This window comes from Panthera pardus, unplaced genomic scaffold (genome assembly GCF_024362965.1).
Source record: "Panthera pardus isolate Hobbes unplaced genomic scaffold, ASM2436296v1 HiC_scaffold_17, whole genome shotgun sequence".
Taxonomy (NCBI): Eukaryota; Metazoa; Chordata; class Mammalia; order Carnivora; family Felidae; genus Panthera; species Panthera pardus.
In genome coordinates, this window is record NW_026526732.1 from 93134937 (window position 1) to 93162365 (window position 27429).

The 27429-nt window shown below is 35.0% G+C and overlaps 1 protein-coding gene across 1 annotated transcript in view; it reads left to right on the top strand.

The window, feature by feature from the left end:
• The window catches only part of LOC109248190 (protein eyes shut homolog), a 784935-nt gene that overhangs the window by 219432 nt on the left and 538074 nt on the right, over nucleotides 1-27429 (top strand). The window lies entirely within an intron of this gene.

Consider the following 27429-nt stretch of genomic DNA (forward strand, 5'->3'; position numbering starts at 1 on the left):
ATGCCAACCCGTACTCTAAATTTTCATTTAGATAATTAGCTTATTGTCTTCATTATTAACCTATATTTTTGGATAAGAGCTTTCATGCTGACTTAAGTGTTATTGATCATTGGCTCCATTTTACGTTATTATGGAGAATTACTTTCACAATTTAGGGTTGCTTGTTAAGTGTACCAATAGCTTATTACATCTTTTCTCTTACTGTATTTACAATTGTGCTTTACTTATGTGAACATACTATTTTAAAATACTGGAGATCTAAAATGCTATTATTTCGAAGCCCCACAAGTAATATAAATTGGGTATAAATCTACTATTGGTAAGCTAAAAAAATTGAAAGCAAATTTACATAAAGAACAAAAGTCACTTGCATAGTTGATGTGATGCATATGCCTTCAGTGAAATAAGGGAATTCTTTATCTGTAAGCATGCAGACGTTATTTTAAATTCAGCTTTACTCCATTAGACTTTTTGTGACTTTTTCTATGGTAATGCACTTCACTGACTTTTTCCTAGATATAACAAGACTATAAGCTCTATAAGAGTAACACATTTCTGTTTTGTTTACCTTTTTATACCTCAAGGCAAGGACAGTTTCTGTCACATAGTAGGTGTCCATAAAACATCTTGTAAATGTATGATCAATTAAAGAATGGATGATAGGATTACAAAAAACTTACATAAATGAATCTTTAGTCATATATATATACACACATATATATTTATGTATATATACATCCCAAGTAAAAGATGAGTTCTCATATAGAATTTAATATTTGTGGGCAAAGATTAATTAACTGCAAGTTCTCAAGACTCAAGGAGCTATTACTCTGTTGAGGATACAGGAGCAGTATAGAAAAATAGAAAAGAGAACCTCCTAGTCTCCCTAGGGGAATAAGGGGGTTTGTAGTTAGGCATAGATGTGAGGGATGATCAAGTGCCTACCAGGTAAGTAATATGTAGGCTGTCATTCCAGGCAGACAAAATGTCACACACTCAGGCTTAGGTAATGGAAAGACCTAGGAGAGGGGGAGTGGGAGTGGAAATAACTCACTAATTGTGGAGGCATGGAGTTTGATGTGAAATGAGCAGAAGGAAGACTTGATGTTGGAAAAGGCAGGAGTCTGAGCATCATGGATCCTGTATAAAATATAAAATATTATCTGTTTTTATACTGGTGCCTGTAGGAGCCATTTAAGAAGTTTGAACAAGTAGTGATCTTTAATAGTTTTTACTCTGAAGCACCTGAAGCAGAGGACTAGAGATATTTAGACTACAGGTCAAGAATTGATAAAGTTAGGTAATAGGAATAATTAAACAAGAAATGGTGTTGTGACAGTAAGGGTGAGAGGATGACTATGAAAGCTATCGAGCTCATAATAATTATAGGAAAAAAATGGAAAAAGTGGAATTTGAATTACCAGTTTGTCTTATGTAAGCAGAGAATGTATAGTGTCTTAAAAAAGATGGGGATCACAAGATTATTTATAAAGATGGCAAGTTCATTTTTGCATTTGCATTAATTTTTGGTAGAGATGATTTTCAAATATTACCAGCTGGTTTGCCATGCCACTAATTCATCAATCCATTGCATCAGTACATTCCTGTTGCATATCATCCTACCAACGGGACATTGTGATATAGAGTAAGTCATTTGAAATATGGGCCTTGAGTTTTTAAGAGATCCTGACTATGGGAGTCTTTATACATGTGATAGTGGAAGCCACAATCACTGATTGGATTGTTTTTGTAGAATGAGAGAAGAGAGGATTAATTATTGGAGATCAGCAATTTAAGAGTGGGCTAAAGAAGAGGGGCACCCAAAAACGGTTAAAGGGTAGAGGAATTGGTAATAGAACAAGGGGAAATATGTCACAAAGACAGAGTTTCCAAAAGGAGTATATATGTTCAACACCAAAGCTACAAAAGGTCAACCAGCAGTTTCAGAAGAACAATAAGAGCAGGAAGAAAAATAGCTTTTTAAGGAAGAATAAATGGAAGAAGAAATATTTTTGATTACTGTTTCTAGAAGCTTATTAATAAAAAGAGAAAGGTAGTTATCTAGGGGAGGACAGAGTATCAAAGTAGAGTTGCAGAAATAGGTAATAACTGACTATCTTCTGAAGACTTTGTCATTCAAACCTTTGTTAGAAAGGATTAGCATTAACTAAGGGATACTCTCATAAAAACTTGATTCTCGTTCTGTGATATAGAACAACTGGACATTTGTCACAATCAATTTAGAGAAATTTGTGTGTAGACCAGTGAAGTTACCTTGAAATTAAAGGGACTGCTAACTAAGCAACTTTTCCCTCCTTGCTAAATATGCTGTGTTCCTGTATTTGGAAGATTTTATGTCAGTTCCTTATTGAATTTTTATTCTTATACTGTTACTCTCTCATAGTACTTATGTGTGTTATGTGTGTGTGACATTCACTTAAATTGCTATATATTGAATGATTGATACAAGCAAAATACAAAATGTCTATGATAATACTTAAAGAGAAATCATATGAATCAGAAAACAGAAACAGCTTTGTGAACTTGTTTCTGTGCAGTATGGCCCCTTTGAATATCTAAGTATCATGCAGGCTGTAACTATCTAATTATTGTGTTCTGATTAAGAGCTGCTGTTTAAGCACAGTGGGTTGTCAGTACTCAGAAAATTAAAAACAACAGGTTTGCAGTATTAAACACTAAGAAAGAGAACTATAGTTGAGTCTTCAAGCCAATAAGTACTAAGTTACACTTATTCTCTTGCCTCTAAGTTTCCAGTAATGTCTTTCTATACTGGCTAGAGCCCCTCCACGTAATCAGAGCCCCTAATCCAATGCATATATGCTGACAGGTTGTTTAATGTTTCCTTTAACAAAAACACACAGAGCTCAGTAGGGAGGAGAGAATGAAACAGTTAGGCATTTTCAGTTTTGTGCCTGAAGTGTGAAAAACTGTTTCCCCCTGAGGACCGTAAATGATGATAACTTCCAAAGTCCGAGAGTAAATGCCCCCTCTCTGGTGTAGGAAAACACTTTTCCCTAGTAGTGCATTAATTGTTTTATACTTTTCAATGCATGCGCTCCTGCCTTGGGTCTAAGTTGCTTAAGGACACCAAGCCTTAATTCTTTAACAAAGCACAAGCCAAGTTACAGTGGTACCAACTTTTCTCTTTGCTAAATATAAAAGGAAATAAGATAATTATACAAAGAGATATTATTGTTAATCCTCTAGAGGATTTTTTTTCTTTCTGCAAAAATTGAAAACATAAAATGTGTTCTGTAAAGATGCTAGTTATTTTTCACATTCAAGTCAACCACTAATATTAAAAACAGAATTTATGGTAGCATATACTTTTATATAGGATAGGAATTTTTGAAGACTCAGTGACTAACTTAATCCATTTGGGCTGCTATAACAAAAATACCATAAACATTAATTTTTCATAGTTACGAAGGTTGGGAAGTCCAAGATCATGGTGCTGGCAGGTTGGAGTCTGGTGAGGGCCCCTTTTCTGGTTCATAGACAGCTGCTGTCTTCTAACTGTGTCCTCAACGTTGGCAGAAAGAGTGAGAGAGTTTTCTGGGATCTCTTTTGTAAGGGCACCACCCTCATGACCTAATCACCTCCTGAAGACCTCCTCCTCCTAATACCAATTTATTGAGGACTAGGATTTTAATGTGAATTTTAGGGGGACACAGACTCTGAGTTCATAACAATGATTGATTAAAGAATCTAAATATTCATTTTAATTTTTAATTTCAACATAATAGATGAGTCCAATAATTATTAAAATTTTAAGTGAATCCCTTGAGAAAATAAGAATACTTTTGTAAAGCAAATAAGTATTACCTACTTTTTGTATGTTTAAAACATTGATTTACATATTCAATAATTAATCTGCTATAAAGCCATTCACTTTTACAAAAAACCCTGTCAATCATCTTCCATAAAAATCATTTAGCCAAAAAAGTGACTGTTAAATTAATAATCTAACACAGAATGACAGAATTCTCCTTTGGAAGTTGTGATTGATTCCTGAAGAATAAATGAAAAAGTCACCTCAGTTATCTATATTTCCCTTTCTGTTAAAATATTTTGGTAGTTTATATTACTCATCACAATTCATTATCAATTTAAAGAGGAAATGACACCTCAGTAAATTGTTTATGATAGACTATTAGAGAGGATGCTTGTCCACCTTTCTGAGCGCTTCCAAGATATTTGTTGTATGAATACTAGGTAATCAATCAGAAATAAATTGAAACACACCAGTGAAAAAAATTTTTAAAAGATGGCCACGTTCAGCCCTCTTGGGTTGGGTAAATGGTGAAAAACAAAACAAAACAAAACTGTTAATCTCTACCTTGACCTTATTTTCTGTCCATTTGATCTTAAAAAGAAAATCACTCTATAATAAGCAAAAGTGTTTTATTTTTTATTTTTATTTAAAAAAAATTTTTTTTTTCAACATTTATTTATTTTTGAGACAGAGAGAGACAGAGCATGAATGGGGGAGGGTCAGAGAGAGGGAGACACAGAATCTGAAACAGGCTCCAGGCTCTGAGCTATCAGCACAGAGCCCGACGCGGGGCTCGAACTCACGGACCGTGAGTCGTGACCTGAGCCGAAATCGGCCGCTTAACCGACTGAGCCACCCAGGCGCCCCAAGCAAAAGTGTTTTAAATAAGCATATATGTAACGTATATCTCTGATAAGCATAAGCAAAATAATAGAGACATAAGAGTTGCATTGCAACATTTCAAAAACCATTGCTTCTTCTGGAGGTTATGTGTTAAGTCATTCACTTATTCATTCGGCCTGTCTGCAACAGTGCCATTTAAGCCCTTAGCTGTCTATTTTGCCATCAGTGGCATTTGGCAACAAATCAACAAATTTTCAGATGAAGACCCATGAGAATTATTTCTCATTCCTTGCACATATAAGACTCACTTTTAATTTATTCCCATACGAGGACATGCCTTTCTTAAGCAATAATCCACTGTGGACTGAGCCGCGCTCAGTTGTACCGCAAAAACTGGCTCCTACTCAACACAAAGACAGATTCTCCTCCCACAGTTCCACCTTCCTCTGCAAACTGCTCTTCTGTTTTTTTGCTCCGACCCATATCTTTATCACTTTTGCCTCTATTTCTTGATATCTGTGCAAAACGCTGCCAGGAGTTGGGGAGGACCTATCTCTGAGTCTGTCCCTACTCTGGATCCTTTCTTAATCTATATGGTTCCAACATTTTAAGGATCTCTCTTGAATTCCTCTATTTATGTTTGCTTCTAGTTTTGAAAAGTTCTGTGTACATTTAATCACAGTTCCGTTTATTCAAGAACACTGGCTTATATTTACCATTGTATCTACCTCACCCTAATTATCTCATTAGAAAATATAGAAAAAAAAATACATGCAAGTCTGCACTCATGAGCCTATGAGGAAGTCAGAAGGAGACATCAAGCATGAGTCTAAGGCTTCAGGTGGCTTAAGCAACAAAACGATGGATCCATTACTAAGATGAGGAAAACTGGGAGAACAGATTTGGGGGAAATGAGAAGATTATTAGTTTGGACACTTCAAGTGAGGTATCTGTGAGGCTTGCAAGAATGAACAAGGTAACACTTGTGTTCATAACTCAGGGAATTCTCAGCATGTAGCATTTAAATTCATGTGACCAGATGAGGGGCGCCTGGTGGCTCAGTCAGTTAAGCATCCAACTATTGGTTTCAGCTCAGGTAATATTTTATATGAATACTAGGTAATCAGTCAGAAATAAATTGAAACACACCAGGGGAAAATTTTTTCAAAAGATGAAAGAAAAATTTTCAAAAGATTAAAGGAAATAAGATAATTATACAAGTAGATACTATTGTTAATCCCTTAGTGGATATTTTTTTCTTTCTTCAAAAGTTGATAACGTAAAATATGTTCTATAAAGATGATAGTTCTTCTTTTTTCACATTGAAGTCAATCACTAATAAAAACAGAATTTATCTTGCGGATTGTGAGTTCAAGCCCCATGTCGGGCTCCATGCTGACAGTGAAGAGCCTGTTTGGGATTTTCTCTCTCTCCCTCTCTCTCTGCCCCTACCCTCTCTCAAAATAAATAAATAAAAGTTAAAAGTAAATAAATAAATGAATGAGAAAAAATAATAAACAAGTACATGTGACTAGATAAGATAACCTCAGGGGAGAGGGAGGAGAAAGAAGAGAAGAATCAGAACAAAGTCCTGGAGAAGACTGAGAAGGTAATTAAGTATCCAACAGCAAAGTAGGCTGAGGAATTAAGAGCACAACTGAGAAAATGTGCTGTAATCATAGAATGCAGAAGAAGAGCAAGTTTCAAGAAAGAGGAGCTGTTCAACCCTGCTAAAATAGGATCTATAAAGAATAAGGGCTGACAACCATCTATTAGTTTTTCTGACATGTAAAGCATTGATAAACTCATAAGAGAAATGACTACCTCTATTTAAGCTCATGATGGTGAATGAAGGAATATTGTCAGCATTCTGTTAAGAACCAATGTTTTCCCTTGGCAAAAGGAGAGAATCTAGCTGCACATTTGCTTCCTATTATAACAAGCATGAAGATTGCACCTGCAGTGAGACAGTTTAGTACATTTTTAATCTGCATTGAAAATCCTTTTTAGTATCATCTATAAAGTGGAAGATGTTCATATCCTAAACAAAATTTTCCAGTTTAGGGATACACACTGGTGAAATTCTTCTACTTGAATACAAGGACACATATACTGCCTCATGTAAGTGGAATCATTCAACGTTTGTCTTTCTGTGCCTGGACTCCTTCACTTAGCCTGATGTCCTCTGTTTCATCCATGTAGTCACTTATTACAGAATTTCCTTTTTTTATCTATTGGTTTGTCAGTGGACATTTAAATTATTTACACATCATGGCTATTGTGAACAGTGCTTCTATGAATATAGGTCTTTTCAAGATCTTGATTTCAATTCTTTTGAATAAATACCCAGAAGTGGGATTGCAGGATTATATGGTAGTTTCATTTTTAATTTGGGAGGGAATCTCCATGCTACTTTCCATAGCAGCTGCACCATTTTGTGCTCCACCAACAATGCACAAGGGTTCTGATTTCTCCACATCCTCACCAACATTTGTGGCATACACACACACATACACATTTACACACATATATATACATACATATGTAAATAAAATACATACACATATATACACATATATGTGTATATATATACATATGTATGTATATATATAATTCTGACAGGTATAAGATGGTATCTTGATATCTCTTGGTTTTGGTGTGCAATTTTCCTGATGATTAGTGATTATGAGCATTTTTTCATATACTGTTGACCATTGTATGTTTTTGGAGAATGTCTATTCAAAAGCCTTATTTTTTAACTTGGGTTATTAGCTTTTTTAACTATTTAGTTGTTGGAGTTCCATATGTATTTTGGAGATTAACCCCTTATCAGATATATAGTTTGCAAATATTTTCTCCTATTTTATAGATTGCCTTTTAATTCTGTTGATTGTTTCCTTTTCTGTATGGAGGCTTTTTAGTTGATATAGTTACTTACCTATTTTGCTTTTGGTGCCTGTGTTTTTAGTGTCATATCGATGAAAATATTGTCAGAACCAATGTCATGTTGTTTTCCCTAATGTTTTCTTCTAGGAGTTTTATAGTTTAAGGTCTTAAGTTTATGTTTTTAATCAATTTTGAATTAATTTTTATTTATGGTATAAGGTAAGGGTCCAGTTTTATTTGCTTACATGTGGATATCTAGTTTTCCCAGTACCATTTGTTGAAGACAGTATCCTTTTCCTGTTGTGCATTCTGGGTATTCTTGTTTAGGATCAGCTAATTGCATATGCATGGATTTATTCCTGAATTCTCTTATTCTGTTCCATTGTTCTACATGACTGTCTTTATATCAGTATCATACTGTTACTATTACTGTTATCTTTGTAATATAATTTGAAATCAGAAATTGTGATGCCACCAGCTCTGTTATTTTTCAAGATTGATTTGGCTTTCCATGGTCTTTTGTGGTTTCATATGAATTTTTATTTATTTTTAATTTTTTAAGTTTATTTATTTATTTTGAGATAGAGCACAAGCAGGTAAGGGGCAGAGAGAAGAGAGACAGAATCCCAAGCAGGCTCTGTGCCATCAGTGCAGAGCCTGATGTGGGGCTTGAACCCATGAACTGTGAGATCATGATCTAAGCTGAGATCAAGAGTTGGACACTTAACCAATAGAGCCACCTAGGTGCCCCTCATATGAATTTTGAAATGTTTATTTTATTTCTGAAAAAAGAAACTCACAAATACCATTTGGATTTTGATAGAGAATGCATTGAGTATAGATTCCATAGATTGTTTTGGGTAATATGGACATTTTAACAATATGAAATCTAATAATCTGTTGTTATAATATGGATGTCTTTACATTTTTTGTGTGTATTTTGTTTAATTTCTTTCATCAGTGTTTTGTAGTTTTGTTTATAACAAGTCTTTACCTTCTCAGGCAAGTTTATTCCTGGGTATTTTATTCTTTTGGTGCTTTTTTATTTATTTTATTTTTTTTAATGTTTATTTTTGAGAGAGAGACAGAGAGAGAGTGCCTGGGAGGGGCAAAGAGAGTGCCTGGGAGAGGCAGAGAGAGAGGGAGACACAGAATCCGAAGCAGGTTCCAGTCTCTGAGCTGTCAGCACAGAGTCCAATGCAGGGCTCAAACACACAAACTGCGAGATCATGACCTGAGCCGAAGTTCTATGCTTAATTGGCTAAGCCACCCAGGTGCCCCTCTTGGTGCTATTTTAAATGGGATTATTTTTCTAATTTCCTGTTCATATAGATTTTGTTTAGTGTATAGAAAAGCAACCAACTATTTATGTTGATTTTGTATCCTGCAACTCTGTTGACCTCATTAGTTCTATTTTTTTTTAATCTTTAGGGTTTTCTCTCTGTATATGATTATGTTGTCTGAAAACAGGGATAATTTCACTTCTTCCTTTCTGATTGGAATGCCTTTTATTTCTTTTCCTTGCCTAACTTCTCTGGCTAAAACTCCAGTACTACGGTGAATGGATGTAGCAAAAGTAGGCCTCCCAGTCTTATTCCAGATCTTAGATGAATGCCTTTCAATTTTAAACTATTGAGTAAGATGTTAGCGCCAAGCCTGTCAAGTATGGTCATTATTATGTTGAAGTGATTTCCTTCTATTCCTTGTTTTTTTTAGTGTTTTTATCATGAAATGGCATTGGATTTTGTCAAATCCTTTTTCTGCATCTATTGAGATGATTGTATGATTTTTATCTTTTATTCTTTTGAGGTGATATATCACATTAATTGGTTTTTGTATATTGAACCATTCTTCATCCTACAGATAAATCACATTTGTTCATGGTAGATGATCCTTTTCGGTTTGCTAGTATTTTGTTGAAGAGTTTTGCATCTGTCTATGTCAGGGATATAGCAGGTAGTTTGTTTTCCTTGTAGTGTCTGTGACTGGCTTTCATGTCAGAGTAATGGTGGCCTCATAAAACATGTTTGGAATTGATCCCCCCTCTTCAATTTGTTGGAAGAGTTTGAGAAGAATTGATGTTAATTCTTCAAATATTCTGTAGAAGTTAAAGTGAATATATCTTGTCCTAGGATTTTCTTTTTGGAAGGTTTTTGATTACTAGTTCAGTCATTTTACTAGTTATTTGTTCATTCAGACTTTTTCTTTATGATCTAGTTTTGATAGGTAGTATATTTCTAGGAGCTTATCTATTTCTTGTAGACTATCCAGGTTGTTGGCATATAATTGCTAATATTCTCTTACTATCCTTTTTATTTCTGTGGCATCAGTTGTAATGTCTCTTCTTTCATTTCTGATCTTATTTATTTGAGTCATCTTTTCTTTGTTAGTTTAGCTAAGGGTTTGCCAATTTTATCTTTTCAAAAAAAACCAGCTCACTGTTGTTGATTTTGTGTTTTGAATGAGGATTTTTAATTCATTGACAGTTAAAGTGATTATTGATAGAGAAGAATTTACTGCCATTTCTTATTTGCTTTCTGTTAGTATTGTAGTTCTTTTCTCTATCTTTTCCTCTCTTGTCTTCTTTTGTGTTTTGTTGATTTTTTGTTTTTTATGCTTTGTATTTTTTGTGTTATATGCTTCGATTCCTTTCTCTTTTTCTTGTATATAACTTCTGTAGAAATCCTCAGGTCATGATCACACAGTTCATGGGTTCGAACCCCACATAAGGCTCTATGCTGACAGCTCAGAGCCTGGAGTCTGCTTTGGATTTTGTGTCTCCTTCTCTCTGCCCCTACTCCACTTGCTCTCTGTCTCTTTCTCTCTCAAAAATCAATAAACATTACAAAAATTAAAAACAAACAAACCAAAGAAAGAAAGTGCAGAATACTGGACATGTAGACCTCTGAGTGAAGCTAGGAGCTAGAGAGTCTCTTCCTGATGGTATACCACTATGCCAAAGGCAATATCTCCCTGAGAGGGTGTCCAGAATCGACCTATTGGTTTCAGTAAATCTGGTTTTACCTTTCCCCAGGGTAAAGGAGCCTTCAATTAGTTTCTGATTTCTCACAAAGGAAATTGATATATGAATGGTTGCTCAATCAGTGTGTATGTGGGAGAAAGGAGACTCCAGAGTAGGAAGCCTACTCTGGTCTTGCTGATATCCCTCCTCTGATTTTATATTTCCATTAAGTGTGTAAAGTAGTAATGCTTTACCAAAAGTGTTTTTAAGTTAATATTGAAGAGTTCTGAAACATTTTTTCTTTGAAAAATGTATACCACTCAGCTTTAAGAAATATTGGCATTGAATTTGAAAAGAAGTGAGGTGTGTGAATGTTAAGAGGAAACCAGATAAAGCCATTTGGTTTCCAAAGTCAGTTCCACATGAGGTGACCATTTACCAGAATCCCACTGCAAATCAATTTTATTCTAATTAATTAATTAATTTTATTATAGTTAATTTATCAAAACAATTTTATTCTATTTACAGAGTCATATCCTAGGCACATATATATTAAGCACATTCCATAGCTTTTTGTTACTCAAGCCAAACTCTTTATCTATAGCACCTTTTTTTTTTAATCTTTTTTTTTTTTTACATTTATTTATTTTTGAGAGACTGAGAGAGATAGAGCACAAGTTGGGGAGGGGCAAAGAGAGCAGACACAGAATCCGAAGCAGGCTCCAGGCTCTGAGCTGTCACCGCAGAGCCCGACGCAGGGCTTGAACCCACAAACTGTGAGATCGTGACCTGAGTCCAAGTTGTACGCTTAAACAACTGAGCCACCCAGGCACCCCTATAGCATCTCTTATCTATAGCATGATAACTATAATGTAGTGCTTTCTAACCCCTCCAGGAGCAACCACAAAAAATATTTCAGATTGGCAAATAGTCCTACATGGAGAAAAAATATTTATCTTATACATATCTATATGCTTCTTCAAGAAACAACTTGGATTGGTGGAAAATATATTAGACTTCAAATAAGTACACTTGATTTTCAATCATGTCTACAAAAAAATTATGAGTTTTTTATATTGTTGACTATTATTTGAAATTTATGTGTCTCAAACTACTCATCTATAAACAGTGATCTTGGATTATATTATTTTTAAAAGTCTATTCTAGTTCAAGGTGCTATGGCTCTATGCTGTATATATTCCATTATATACATTATATGTTATAAATATTACATATCAGATATACTTTATATAATATGCATTATATACTATATAGTATATTAGTATGTTATTATATGTTATTGTTACTTAATATTCGTATTATTTAATATTACTCATTTTATATTTAATATTATTTAATTATATATTTTATATATTACTAAATAATGTGTATGATATACTACTTAATTCAGAGTATGAATTACACACATATTCTTTATATTAAAATATTATCTCAGTCAGAAATTCTGTTATAGTGTGCTCACCTAATATCATTTCACCTCACTTTCATATAATGTCCCTGAGGACACCTCTTGAGAGAATACCAGGTGTCCCATCTGGTGTTCCTTCTGTTCCTGCCTAAATTTCCATTTATTTGTAAAAGGTCTCAAAGAGTTTTCATTTGAAAACTAACAAATCATTAAACCCTCACAATAACACATCTCATGTTGATAGCTTAAACTCTAAAAAAAAAAGGTGAAAATCAAGATAAATGAATGTATTTTCACCTTTTTTTCTGTGTTAATAGATTTATTAAAATTGAACTGCTCTAGTGTTCCTTTGCAAGTGGTTCAGGGGCAATGGGCAAAGTGAAGCAAGAGGTAATCTAGTTTATATTAGTTAGGGAATTCTAGTAATACATATAATTTTAAAACCCTGTTTAATTTTGCAGCATAATCTATGTAACTTAACAGGAAGTAGAATAAAATCAATTTTTGGCTTAAGTGCTTTGGGGATATTAATTTGGGAGATAGTTTTCCAGTGAAATTTAAGGACTTAAGGCTAATTTAGCCTAAGGCTAGAGAACAGAGTCCTCAGGTGAATGATCTCGCATACGAAAATCATAATGTAAAATTTAAGGAGGCTGAGACTTGGGGAAATAAGTGAAGCATGAATTCAGAGAATTTACAGCATAATCCATAAAGATGAAAATGAAGTACTTCATAAAGTAAATTGTAAAATGTTACATAATCCAAAATTACTAAAACTGCCTTTATCAGTAACTGCACTGGCTCTTTCAAAGACGAAAAGTGAACAGTATCTAGTTAAACGGCATGTTAAAAAAAATAGCTTTCTGATAATTAAGAACCAACTCTCTTAGTGCTACAACTTTGTCAACATATTGTTTTTGAGACATGTTCCATTTTCTCCACGACATAAGATAGTGTTTTCTTAGAAGTGAGTGGCATTACTATAAGCATTAATTCAAAAGAGGTAGTAGAGCTCCACGTTTAAGAATTGGATCTTTGGAGTTGAATCCTAGCTCCCTCAGTTCATAGCCATTGAACTTGGGCAAACCACTTACCCTTTCATGACTTCTTTTTCTTTATTTGCAGAATGGAGATGCCACCATTTGAGGGTTGTAATAAGAAAAATTGAGATATTTCATAGTATGCATTAAATAACTTGTCCTTTGCTATTATTTTATTTTGAGAGTCTTTCCAACATTAAAATTTAATTCTGCCTTGTGCTAAATAAACACGAGAAATTCTTTTTGAAGTTATTTCTAGTCCCATGTGTTCCACTCTGAGTTTTGAAATTTATTGTGATAAGCAAATGCATGCCCACGTTGGGAAATATTTAATCCCAAGTTCATATGCTAAACAATTTCTTAAATACTTAGTATAAATATAATTACCATTTGTTTTCCTAATGTCCACTCTCTGTGTTGCAAGTGTATTAATGAAAATGCAGTTTCCTGTCACTTAAAGCAGTGTCACTTACCTCTCTGGAACAGGAAAGCAGAAATTATTTTCTCCAGTTTCATGAAATCTTGTTCTTTACTGTCACTCTTGTCTGCTGTTTCTTGGGTCCACCACCTTATCCATTAGTCTTTATCACTGTTATAAGGAATCATATCATCTATATTCGCCTACTCATTTCTTTAACAAGTAAGCAAGCATTTGGAATATGTATTCTTTTTTTCCCCTCATATATGATAAGTGTATTAGAAATATTAGTTCATTGGATCCTTATAACAACCTTGTAGTCAGACACTTAATCTGTATTTTATAGCTGCAGAAATTGAAGCACAGTGATATTAACTTTCTCAAGGACGCACAAGTAGGCAGTGGTGGAATCGGTATTTGAACCCAGGCAGTGCGGCAGTAAGATCACTATACTGCATCATCTCACTCACTGTGGGCTTTGGGACTACAGAGGAGAAAGCTGGTCTGATATTTCAAGGATGTGTAGAAGTAGGACCATTTTGGAAATTTTTTCTTCCCCCCAAATATCTATATAAAATATCCATCCTCATAAAATTGTCTTTATCATAACAGTTAATAGTCACTGAGCACTTTCTCTTTGTACAGTACTCTACAGCTGTTCATACTTGCTATCTCATTTCATACTTTTAACAGCTCTTTGAAGTAGATGATATTACTATCTCCATTTCACAGATGACAGAATTGAAGCATGCAGAAGTTGAATGACATGATTGTGGTTACACAGCTATTGAGTGGTAAGGCCGAATTTAAGCCCATGCTTTTAAAAGATGTTATGCTGCTTTGCTACAAATAACAATGTCAGACACCTTTTTATCGGCCAACATTGTTCTTGGTTTGTTTTAATGCCTGACTTTTTTTTTTTTTTAATGTTTGTTTATTTTTGAGAGAGAGAGAGAGAGAGAGAGAGAGAGAGACACAGAGCATGAGCAGGGGAGGGGCAGAGAGAGGGAGAGACAGAATCCAAAGCAGACTCCATGCTCTGAGCTGCCAGCACAGAGCTCGATGTGGGGCTAAAACTCCTGAACCATGAGACCATGACCTGAGCTGAAGTTGGGCGCTTAACAGACTGAGCCACCCAGGCGCTGTAATCCCTGACTTTTAATGCAATGTCTATTTCAAACAAAATTCAAGTAACATTTAATATCACTAGTAAATTAAAAATTGTGGCATAATGTGGTTTTTTTTTGGGGGGGGGTTCAACCATCTTATGGGATCTCCTTTTAAGTCAGTTTATATCCTGAAAATCATCTTAATTCATTAGTGTATTTTAAGTGAGGTAGTAGCAAGCAAAAATAAAGCAAAAATGTATGTATTTATCAAAAAAAAATCTATTTATATGTATATATCCACCCACCTGCCCACCCACCCATCTACCCATCCATGCATCCATCTAGAGAGTATCTACTATGTGTTAGGCATTGTGCTGTCATGGGGATTCACTGTTGCACAGTCAGATAAAGTCCCATATTTGTAGATCGTATATGCCAATGAAAATATTCACAAAACCTTTGTACCTTCTTGGGGTTAATGTCTCCTTTACTTGGAAACAAAGATGAATCACTCGTTTTAGGTAAGAGTGTGTATGGTTATTACCAAATAAACATAGGAAGGACCATTTAGGAAAAATAAATGATTATAGGCATACCTTGGAGATATTATAGGTCCAGTTCCAGACCACTGAAATAGAGAAAATATCAAAATAAAGTGAGTCAAATGATTTTTTTTTTAGTTTTTCGGTGCATATAGTTATTTTATACTATTGTCTATTAACTGTGCTATAGCATTACATTTAAAAACCTGTGTATGTATCTTAATTAAAAGAATGCTAACCATAACCTGAGCTTTCAGTGAGGTACAATCACTGATCACAGATCACCCTTACAAATATAATGATAATTAAAGTTAGAAATATTGTGAGAATTACCAGACTGTGACACACAGAGACATGAAGTGAGCAAATGCTATTAGAAAAATGGTTCTGGGGGCACCTGGGTGGCTCAGTCGGTTAAGCGTCTGACTTCAGCTCAGGTCGTGATCTCGCGGTCTGTGAGTTCGAGCCCCGCATGGGGCTTTGTGCTGACAGCTCAGAGCCTGGAGCCTGTTTCAGAGTCTGTGTCTCCCTCTCTCTCTGGCCCTCCCCTGTTCATGCTCTGTCTCTCTCTGTCTCAAAAATAAATAGACGTTAAAAAAAAAAAAAGAAAAAAAAAGAAAAATGGTTCTGATAGACTTGATTGATTCAGGGTTGCCACAAATCTTCAATTTGTAGAAAAACACAATATCTGCAAAGTGCAATAAAATGAAGCACAATAAAACAAGGTATGCCTCTACTTGCCTACTGATTAGATACCTCTCTGTTAGAACAGATAAAATTCTTTTTGAATGATTTAAAAGACTTGCTGATGAAAACTAGTGTGAACAGTTTGAAACTGATTTTACACATGTTTATACAGGCTATTTTGTTTGTTTTGCTTTTTCTCCAAAAAATCCCTTCTTTATTGTGCTACTGCTTATTTTAATCTTTAAGCAAAGGATACAACATGTACCATTTCAGAAAATTATTTTACCATACTTTTTATTTTTAGGAGTATCAGTTCATAGCATCATCCAATGGTAGTAGTATTCTGAAAATGTGAAATTTTAAACTATAAAACTTATTTTTTAAATCTTCAGATAGCTTAATCCATATGGAATGTGCAAAATCCATATGTATGAACAGTCAACCTGCCCTTACTATACCTGTCAAAGAGCATTCACTCATCTATCAACCATTTCTGGAACAGGAATTACATACTACTGTGCTAGAGACTAAGCAAATGAATGCTAAAATGTGATCTTCTTTGCTGTGAATAATCATATGAGTAAAAGTGACATCAACATATCTCTTATAAAAAAATAAAAGAAACAAACCTCTCAGTGTTAAATTCATTGGCACCAGTTAAGATTCTCTATGACAAGCATTATCTAAGGAAAACTGGTCACTGTGGAACAGTCATGTTCAGCCTCCTCCATCTGGAAAATCACTGAAGGAATATTTCAAACAGTTTGCATTTAACTTTAACTTTATAATTTTACAATTTAACTTTAAATTTCCAAAAATCCTCATTGAAGAAGTGTAGAGGCAAGCAGAATGATCATGTATTTTATTTCACCCAGTATATCATTCTAAAATCTAATCCACATGAAAACATTATTAATAGGATACATTACATGATTTTTATTTGTAATAAGTTTGAAATCTACTGTTTCTTACATTTCAATTCAGGCTAGCAATATTTCAAGTACAGTAGCCACACGTGGTATTGAACAGAGCATCTCTACAGGAGAACTACTCAGCATTATGATAAGCTACATTGAATTTGTCTGGCCTTTGGATGTGACATTATTTGTTCATTCTTCAGCAAATGTTGACTGTGCTTTTACTATTTATCAAATGGTGTGTATACACTGAGAATACAACAAATCAAAAGGCCATGCTGTTTTGGAGTTGGGACAAGTGAATGAGAGAGAAAAGTCTAATAAACTGTTCCAAAAGCAGTGCATCTTGAGGATATGGAGATACAAAGGGAAGGGGACATGTAACCCAGCTGGGGTCATAACGGGTGAATTGAGTCTGAAAAGATGTCAGTGATAGCCTAGAAAAGGGAGAACTGATGAGTACATACTAACAGAAAAAGTGTGATTAAAGACAAGGGGAAAAAAACCAACAGGGTGTGAGTGAGGAAGTGCTAACAATTCAGCATTCTCAAAATACACAATATGTTAGGCAGGAGGGAGTAAATGACAAGGCTGAACAGGAGGCAGGGGCTAGGTCTTGGAAAGCCTTATTATATGTCATTTTAAGTAGCTGGAATCCATCCAGCAGGATTGGACTTTACCTTTTTAAGTTTAAAATAAATTACATTAGCAGCTATATGAGAGTATATTTGGGAGAAGAGAAGAAGATGGAGGCTTAGGTAGGAAAAGCCTGAATAGTTTGTGAGGGAAAAAAAATCTCAGTTTGAACAGGGAAATGAGAGTTAAAAGGAAACAGATTCTATAAATATTTGGATTAAAATCAGTAAGACATGTAACAATTGGATTTAAGTTGAAGTAGTGTGTAGAGTCAAGGGCAACAGCTAGATTTCCATCCTGGGCTGCTTAGGTAGCTGAGAAAACCAACCCTGAGGTAGAAAACATTGGAAGGCAAGCAAGTCGAAGGGAAAGATGATAAATTTACTTTTGTACCTATCAGTCTAAAGTGTCTCAAATAATCAGGTTGATATTTCCATGAGACAGTGGATGAATCTCAAAGGTGAGATGTGGCTGGTTTTATGCTTTTATCGAAGGAATGAGAGGGAATGCAATTACCCAAGGAGAGTAAAGAACTCCAAAACCACCTCTGAGAAAACAAAATGGCCCAAGTCCCCAACACGTCTTTCTAGAAATCACTGGCATTCTTAATATGTCTCCACAGGGTTGTCAGACGAGTGTTTCCAAGTTACTGTACCATTGACTTGTTTCAAATTCTCCAGCCAACTTCCTTACTGGTTTGCAAATATAAACTTTATTCTGAGACCTCCACTTGCTCAGTTTCATATTCATCCACAGGATTGTAGTTCCATGTTAGTTGCATCAAGAACCCATTTGCCCTTTGCCTTTGTTGTATGCCCCTAACTCTGCCTGGAAGATCACCTCTAGTTGTCCACGCTCAGTGGGCTTCTGTCGTCCTGTGCTCTAGTTCCTCCAAGCAGCTTTCCCTGAAAGTGAAGTCTGAGTTAATTTCCCTCAGTAAGATTCCATAGCAACTGATATTTATGTTCTATTCTAGCATTTCTCATCTCGTTTTTACCGCAGTCGTTACTTTGTCTTCAGTCTTCTTCCTTTATGGTAAATACATTTTGAAAGTATGTTACATATTTTTCCTGTTTATTTGGTTTTTAATCTTCACTGCTTATATCTGGCCCCACAGGGATTCACACATGTTTACTGAGTAGAAAGATACTGAATTTAATTTAATTTTTGGATCGTATTAATTTCAATAGACTAGAATCAAATTTACATGAATGTTACTGGTAAACATGACAGAACATACAGTTATTGGCAGTTGGATAGCTTCATGCTGAAAATGCTTCGACCAGTTATAACTTCTGATATTTCAGATCATATATCATGGAGGCTTATACAAAATGTATCATTTTTTAAACTTTCAAGTAGAGAAAGGTACCTACAGTGATCAGTCTTCTCCTTTGCTCCTTCCTATACTTACTGCATTGGCCAGAATTTCCTCTTTTCAAGAACAAACTAGAGCCAATTCGGCTCTTAGGCCATTGTCAGGTTTTCTATGTAAATATCTATAGATTTTGGGAATTAGAGGTAGATAGTATCTATTACAAACCCTTCCCCACAACCTCACCAGCAGGGTGTATGTTACAAAAAGAGCAAGCCGAGATCAAATTTTGTCACATATATATCTGCCATGAAGCATAAAAAGTTGTACTGCTCTATCTTTTAGCTGGGTAAATCTAACATGTCCTTGGCCCCTTAAGTCATATTTTGAATAAAAGATGAGTTTAAGGCTAATACATGATATTTTGATGGCAGCAACAGCAAACAGCTTCATGGTACAGTAAAATAAAGAAGAAAAGCCTTCTTCTGTAAAGTGAAGAAAAAATGACAAATGAGACAGCATACATAATGTCATCCTGTGTTTGCCATATTCTTAGACTTAATTATGAAAACTTTTTTTTCAATTATGAAATCCTTCTAAATGACCACAGTACTCATTTCTTTAATAAATATTAGATCTAACATCTCATGTACTAAATAACAAATTATATTTTCTGTTTTGATAAAGGACATCTGAAGCGTTGGACAACCCAACTTTCAAGTGGTGATTACTAATTAAGATAATGTTTCATTTACCTATTGCTTCATAGTAAAGTATTCCAAAAAACTTAATCCTTAAAACACCAGTTATCATTTATTTGCTAACAAGTGTGTAAAGTTGAAGGATCCAGTGAGGAGAGTTTATTTTTTGCTCCACTTGGAATCTTCTGGGGCTGGAATGTCCAAAATGACTTTTTCATTCACATGTCTTACATTATCCCTAGGGATAATTAGAAAAATAGAATGCTGGCTGGGCTTCTATCTTTCTCTTTCTCTTGTTTTTTGTTTTTTGTTTGTTTGTTTGTTTGTTTTTACCCTCTCATTCTATCTGCCTATTGTCTCTCCATATGGCTGCCGTAGGTTTTTTTTTTTTCCCCCCGTACAGCGTGTCCATCTCAGGTTACTTAGACTGCTTATGTGATGACTGGCTTTCTTCACAGCCAAAAACAGAAGCCGCTGGACCTTGTGAATTTCTAGGCTTCTAAAATATCACTTCAGTTGCTTTCACAATGGCAGACCAGACAGTATTAAACCTGAGGAGAAATAGACTCCACTTTTTGACAGAGAAATGGCGTGTTCATCCTGAAAAAGAAAATGTATGATAGAAATAAGATTGCAGCCTTAGGAATGTGATCTACAACAAATACTTAAACATAGTAACCAAATGCCTCTAAGATGTGTATTAAATGTAATTCATACACATACATACATCACACAATTCATACTTACATATTTCCAGAGTGCACTGCTATGATATAATGCTTTCAACTATATTCTGATTTTGCCTCTGAAGATTAATGGTTCTGGTGTTTATGTGGCACATGCCAAGTACAGGATGTCACAAGTTGCAGGTTGTGATGTTCACAAGCTGCACTCGTACAGTGTCTGATCCCCTTCAAGGTGGCCTGAGCTGCCTGGACTTCTGAGGCTGGACTTCTGAACTGGGATATAGCGTGCCGTGTAGTGAAGTTGTAGGTGATACTGCTCTCTCCTTCCTTAGGTATCTCTCCATTCTCTGTTGTCACTACTTCAAACTCCAGAGAGGTGTGTTGCCCACACTTTACCATTCCTAATTATTTCTGAGGTCTAACATTCACTCCCTTCTCCTTTTGTGCCTTCCCCTCCCCCCGCCTCCATTCCTGCTCTTTTCTCTCATTTTCTTGCCACCAGCACCTTCTTCCTGTGTCCTGTGTTCCTTAGATTACTACAGCTATTGCCAACTAAAAATAATTTTTTCTTCTGTGTCTTTCCTTTTTGTTTTCTTTTTCTTTTTCTTTCTGTTTTCTTGAATGTTTTCATTGCTTCCTGATTTCACTCTCATGTTTAGTTTTACTTGAGCTTTTTCTGAATGGTCGACTTTATGTCTGAACACTTAAACAACTTAAACGCAAACACTTGAGTGATCCTTAAATAGTAAAAATGACAAAAAATAATAAGAACAATAAAAATAGCATTTAAAATAGTCATCTTTTATTGCTTGGTTTCTTTAGTGTAAAATTGTGTATGTGTGCCTTAATAAAAATTCCAAGGACCACTTAATTTGGATTAATTAGGATGATTTTTCTAAAATCAGATATTTTGAAGGTAAAGAAGCTTTAAAGCATGCTACTTTAAGGAGAATAGATTGATTTGTCATTGATAGGGAAGAGAACACTTGTGTAGAGAACCACACTCGTATCCTCCGTGATTGAACAAGAATCTTCTTTGTGAAAGTGGTCACATAATTTATTATTTCCCATGTATGCTGTCTTTATAATGTTCTTAAATTTGGAATTTGTAATAATTAGAAACCCATACACAATTTTAGTTGAAAGTTAACTTAGCAATCATGGTTTAAATTTCTCCTATATGTGAGGAAACAGAGAGAGTAAAATAGTGAAGCAAGTTCAGACAGCTACTAAGGACAGCCAAGAGCAGGACCAAAGTCAGCTGTGACCAAGAAAAATCTTGTTGGTGTTTATGGAGGATTCCTGATTGATTTGCTTAGTCCCTAGATCTTTGTTGGGAATATATGAATGGTGAAGAAACAGTAAAAAGCCTAGAGGCTACATTTAACTGGATAAGATAGAAGAGGGAGATGATTGTGAAGGGAAAAATCTGGAATGCTGAGGAAAGAGGAGAAGGGGCACATAGTGTGAGTCAGAAAAAGGAGAATGATTGGGGTAAAGAGCAAGAGAGGAGCTTTGGACCAGCTACTAAAAATGTGGGATTTATGATGAGGGAAAGATGTTTAAAGATACATTTTAGGAAATCTTGCTATGACTACCCTTATTCTGCCCCTCTTTGGTGTTTTATTGATTTTCAGTAATGACGTACCTTACTTTTAATGTTTTAATGTTATTATGGAGATATTTACATTTTTTGGGTCGTGTAGCTGTGATGGAATGAAATTAAAAAAAATTGAAAGCATGCTTAGTTTACTTCTAGATGTACTTAGTCTAAGACATTATTAATAAACTTCTATTTATTTTGTGCTTTTTTAAAACTTTTTAAATTTTTAATGTTTATTTATTTTTGACAGAGAGAGAGAGAGAGAGAGAGAGAGAGCATGAGTGGAGGGAGGGGCAGAAAGAGAGGGAGACACAGAATCCTTAGCAGGCTCCAGGCTCAGCTGTCAGCACAGAGCCCAACGCGGGGCCCCAACTCACGGATTGTGAGATCATGACCTGACCTGAAGTCGGACGCCCAACCGACTGAGCCACCCAGGCGCCCCTGTGCTTATATTCCTGCCTGCCATTTGATAGGATGATTATGATTTCGTGTAGCTTCTTGTGAAGTTAACATGTATTGAACACTTTGCTCTGAGCCAGACAGTGTCTTAAGAACTTTACAGAAAATAGTTTTCTCAGCACAACCCCTAGGAGTAGGAACTATTATAATCTCCATTTCAACACAAAAAATCTAACTGGATTTAGAAATACTAAATGGTTTGGGTGGATCACAGCTAGTAGATTATACAGGGAAGACAAGTTATTAAGACATGAAAACATTCACTAAGGAAGTGACCACTTTCAAATGTCTCCCATTGAAGCATCCCTCTCAGCCTACCATCAGTGTGTGGTTAGACCTATTACACCAGCATCAAAGGGAAAGTCCAGTGTCTCTTTGGCAATTGTCAAATGTTCGAACACAAGGAAAATTCAATGCAGATTGCCTATAAAAGAACAAACTTCATATCTGGCAAAAGATGGGATATTTCTCAGTTTTAATTAGGTTGACATTGAGAACAACTTAACCACATGTGGAAACACAGGTAAATAAGACTATGGCAGAGTTAGACAGTTAAAGGAAAGAAAAGTCCAGAAGGTGGTGACAGGATGGGTACTTTAAAAATGAATGGTTTGAATTTTGAAAGATTAAATGAGGCCCCTGGGAAAACTAATGAAGCCTCAGATAGTTTCACAATGAGAGGCACCTGGGTGACTCAGTCTGTTAAGCGCCTGACCCTTGATTTCAGCTCAGGTCATGATCTTATGGTTCATGGGATTGAGCCCCACGTTGGGCTCCCCACTGAGTGGAGTCTGCTAAGATTCTCTCTCTCTCTCTCTCTCTCTCTCTCTCTCTCTCTCTTTTTCTGTCCCACCCCTGCTCTCTCTGTCTCTCAAAAGGAAAAAAAAAAAAAGTTTCACAATGATAACCCTATTTATGACCCTGCTGTTAAAGTGGGGATGAAAGTAAAAAAATATTGTTTCATATTATTATATAGTTTATAGTTTTTTTAGAACAGCTATGCCCTCCTATTTCTTCCTCCAAAAGAAAAAAAAAAAAAAATCCCAGGAACAATTTCTGGTTCTTTCTTAGTCTGTTTTAATAAAGTATAATCACCATATTTTCTTTAATCTTTTAACATATTATCAGGAATTTAGTTTTATATTTTGAAATAATATTTCAAGGAAATGCTTTTATGTTTATTGTAAATTTCGGTAAATATATTGCTTCGAAGTGGTCTTGTCAGAGGACCAGTTATGCTCAGATAATTAATTAGTAACCTCTACTTCCCAGACTAAAGAAGTCTTCTGTGTGAATAGGTAAAATTATTTTGACTGTCTTTTGCCATTCAAATAACTATTCGGCTATAGAAAATATACTCTTGTGGCTTATACATTACTTCGTAAATTTCTGCTAAAATTAATTTCGAATTAGATCTAGGACTGTGTTTCTATATTCATGTTTAATGATTTTCAGCATAGATCTTGTTGGTAATGCAAACTACATTTTTATATCTACCCTGTTGTCATTTGTGGTTATTGTCTGAAGGCCAGTAGTTGATGATGCGGATGTTGTAGTTCAAGCTTTTATATAAAATTACCAGGCAGTAAAAAGGCAGCAGCAACACTGGCAACAAACTGTTGGTGGCTTCCTCTGTCTATTTGATATCAACACTCTATGTTGAGTGTTCAAACAGTCCCAAATAGTGGTAATAAAAAAAAAATGATCCTGAAAAAAATCTCTACTAAATGACCTAAAATGAACAGCTAGATAAGATTCAACTTATTCCAAGTCTAAGAAAGCAAAGCCACTTCTGAGAAAACACTTGGAGGGACATAATTGGCTGTTTATAAATGTCATTACCATGCATGAGTCCATCTTATGTTTAAAATTATAGTTGGCGTTGAATCAAGAGGGGAGGGATAAATAAAAAGCTCTGACATTCAAAACAATTAGTAGTCCAATTATACAAATAGGATGTGTCCTAAGTTACAGGCAGCTTTGAAGAAAAGTAATACTTCTGTGATTACATTTTCCTCAAATCCAAGAGAAGTTTTATTTATGTTAGATTTGTGAGAAGATGTTTTGAGAGGCCATGCTTTTATTATAGAAGAATATTTAGAACATTTAATTAAATTATGCAAAATAAACTAAATATGAACTAAGTTTTTAATACTCTGTTAAAAATGATATGTATATAATGTAGATTACATTATATCTACTTTTTTCAAATTTAGCCTGTTTGTGAATGCTTCCTTTGGACATATAAGGAGAATCCATCTTTCCTTTATTTACGTTTCTATGGCACTATCTACAGGTTTTCGTTAGTAGTCAGCTCTGTAGCTCTCTGTGTCCTCCCCCATATGTTAAGGTCTTTGGAAACACTCATTACATTTTATTTGCATTTTGCTTTTGAACAGGGCCTAGCACATAGTAGGTACAAAGAACATGTTTTCTGAATAAATCATAAAATGGTTTTCTTTAAAAAGTGTACTTTTATAGTTCCTAAGGTGATATTATGATAGTAGGAATATATTGTAGTTCTATATTCTTTAGAAGTTCGTTTTCCAGAAAGGGTCACTTTTTTGGATGTATTGTGTCCAAAACCCTTATGACATGTTTGTTTTTGCCTGAGATTGATTTTCCCTTTCTGAGTTACTCCTAGGTTTCAAGATAAAACAATTCAGACAGAGTCCCTTTGCTGCAAAGGGCTAGATCAGCTAAGCCTCTTTCTTTTGTTTGTTGTATATCTGAAAGCCCACAAGGCGTTGGGAGTGGGATAGCATATGCATTGAAAATGAAGTCCCTTAAAATCTTCTGTCCTTTAAGAAACAGTTACTTTCTTTGGCATTCACTAACCTAGTGCTAGTACATTTCATATAGTAATAGGAATATTGGTTTTCCAGTTGGCATTCTATAGGCCTATTACATATAGAAATAGAGTGGTGCCTTTATAACTATACTGTATGTATTTGGTAGTAAAACAAGTAAGAGAAAATGATTTTCTATCCAAAGTTTCATCCTTATCTGCATGAAAGCTGGAACTACTGTCTTATAGTTGAATTTCCAAAAACTCTAACCTGACAAAAATATGTATCCACAACTAGAAAATACCACAGTTACCACCAGCTCAGGGATAGTTCTAAACTTTTGGTGCACCAAGAAAATCTGACCCAAGAGGTAGGTCAAGACAGCATAGCACCATGCAGGAAGAAGTGCTAGCTAACTTTTCAGGTGGTATAGTATATCTTAAGTAATGGTTCGTATTCTCATCTCTGGTTTAGGGATGTAGTTTGCCCTTTTCAATACCCCAACATGGTCAGCATGTGTAAAAAAATATATGGTTTGAACTGTTATAGGCTTGTCAAAATTACAGAGCCAAGTAGTTGTGAAAGACAAATTGAAGACCTATTTCTTTTTTTTTTTAATTTTTTTTGACGTTTATTTATTTTTGAGAGGTAGAGACAGAGCATGAGCAGGGAAGGGGCAGAGAGAGAGGGAGACACAGAATCAGAAGCAGGCTCCAGGCTCCGAGCTGTCAACACGGAGCCTGACGCGGGGCTCGAACTCATGAACCACGAGATCATGACCTGAGCCGAAGTCAGATGCTCAACTGACTGAGCCACCCAGGCACCCCAAAGACCTATTTCTTATATAGGTTTATTTCCTCATTTATGGTTTTGAAATAATAATACTTATCATAAGATTCTGTGAATTAAGTACTATAAGATATAGAAAGCTTTCATCACAGTGTTTGGCACAAACACTCAATAAATGACACTCCTTTTCTTTTTCTTCTTTGCCAATATTAAGATCATTATTGTTACTACCATCTTTGGTGTTATCGTTATCATCATCATCATCATCAATACAAAGTCCTAAAATTGAGTCAAAGAAATTAACACAAGGGTAAAGATGTAGACATATTTTTTTAAAAAGCTGTTATCCTGGTTGAAAGAAAGCACAATTATGTCAATAATATGGTGTAGCTATGGTGTATCTGGGAAAATCGAATCATATATTAGATTGTAAGAGATACATAAGTAGAAATTAGAATAATGACACTAAAGGTTCTTGCTGAGACTAAGTAAATGTGCTTACATTATAAATGTTCTGGTTACCCCTTTTGAAACAGTGATAAAGATCTTTTGGCCCATATTCAAAGAATGGTCCAAAATATTGATAAGACTTGAAGTCATTTGAGAAAATTTAGTGGGGCTACAGAAAATTCAAAATCATTTTCAGGTATTTGTAGAGTTGATGTATGAAAAAGACATGAGACTTATTTTACATGGTAATATGAGGCAGAATAAGGATGGTTATGGACTAAATGAGTCTCCCTAAAATTCATATATTGAAACTGTAACCCCCACTGTGCTTATATTTGGAGATAGAGACTGTGATAAGGTGATAAAGGTTAAATGAAGTAATAAGGATGGAATCCTAATCCAATAGGCTGGTGCCCTTATAAGAAGAGCTTAGAGCTCCTTCTGCCATTTGAGGACATAGTAATAAGGTGACCCTCTGCAAGCCAAGAAGAGAGCTCTCACCAGAAACTGAATTGACTAGCAATTGATCTTGGACTTACTAGCTTCCATAGGTGTGAAAAAATAAATTTCTGTTATTTAAGTCAACCAGTATTTTGGCTTTGGTATTTTGTAATAGAAAGCCCAACAGACCAATGGTGTGGTTACAGGTAGATCAATTTCAGTGCAAAGTAGAAATTCTCTTTAGAATCTAAAAAAAAATGTGATATTTCAAGTGTTAAAATTTTTCCGTTACTGGAGAAATTCAAGTGTAGGCCGGAAAATAATTTTGCAGTGAGTTTACCAGAGTGATTCAAATATCAGAATGACATTCAGATTTAGGTTAATGGTTTCCAAAAATTGATTAATAGACAGATGCCAGTTTTCATCATTCCTGGGTAAAATAAGATTCTTTTCCTTCAATAAGTTAACAACCTCTTAATGTTTTTGGAAACTTTGTCTATCTTATCTAGAAGTCTAGGAATAACAAGGCTGGAGCACAATTATTTTATCTTAAATCCCTCCAATATTGTGATTCTTCATCCTCTGCCCACTAATGTAGAATGATAAGATATTGTATAAAAGGGAAAATCATACATAATTCTTTTTTTGCTGGCAAAATCATGGCTGCTCTTTATCCTTAAAGGCACTAGACTCACTTGGCCATTGATTTCAGTAACCATGCAGCTAGTTAGGATTTGATTCTTTTCCTGATTTGACATGTGATATTGTCTTCACTGTTACCACTTTGCCTACTCTCAACTATGAATTTCTTCAGTTTCCATTTCTGACATCAAATTCTTGGCTTACTTTGAATATTGTACCAATGCAACATGACCCCAGATTACTTTTATCTGCATGGATATATACCATATACCATATTACTTGGTTTGTG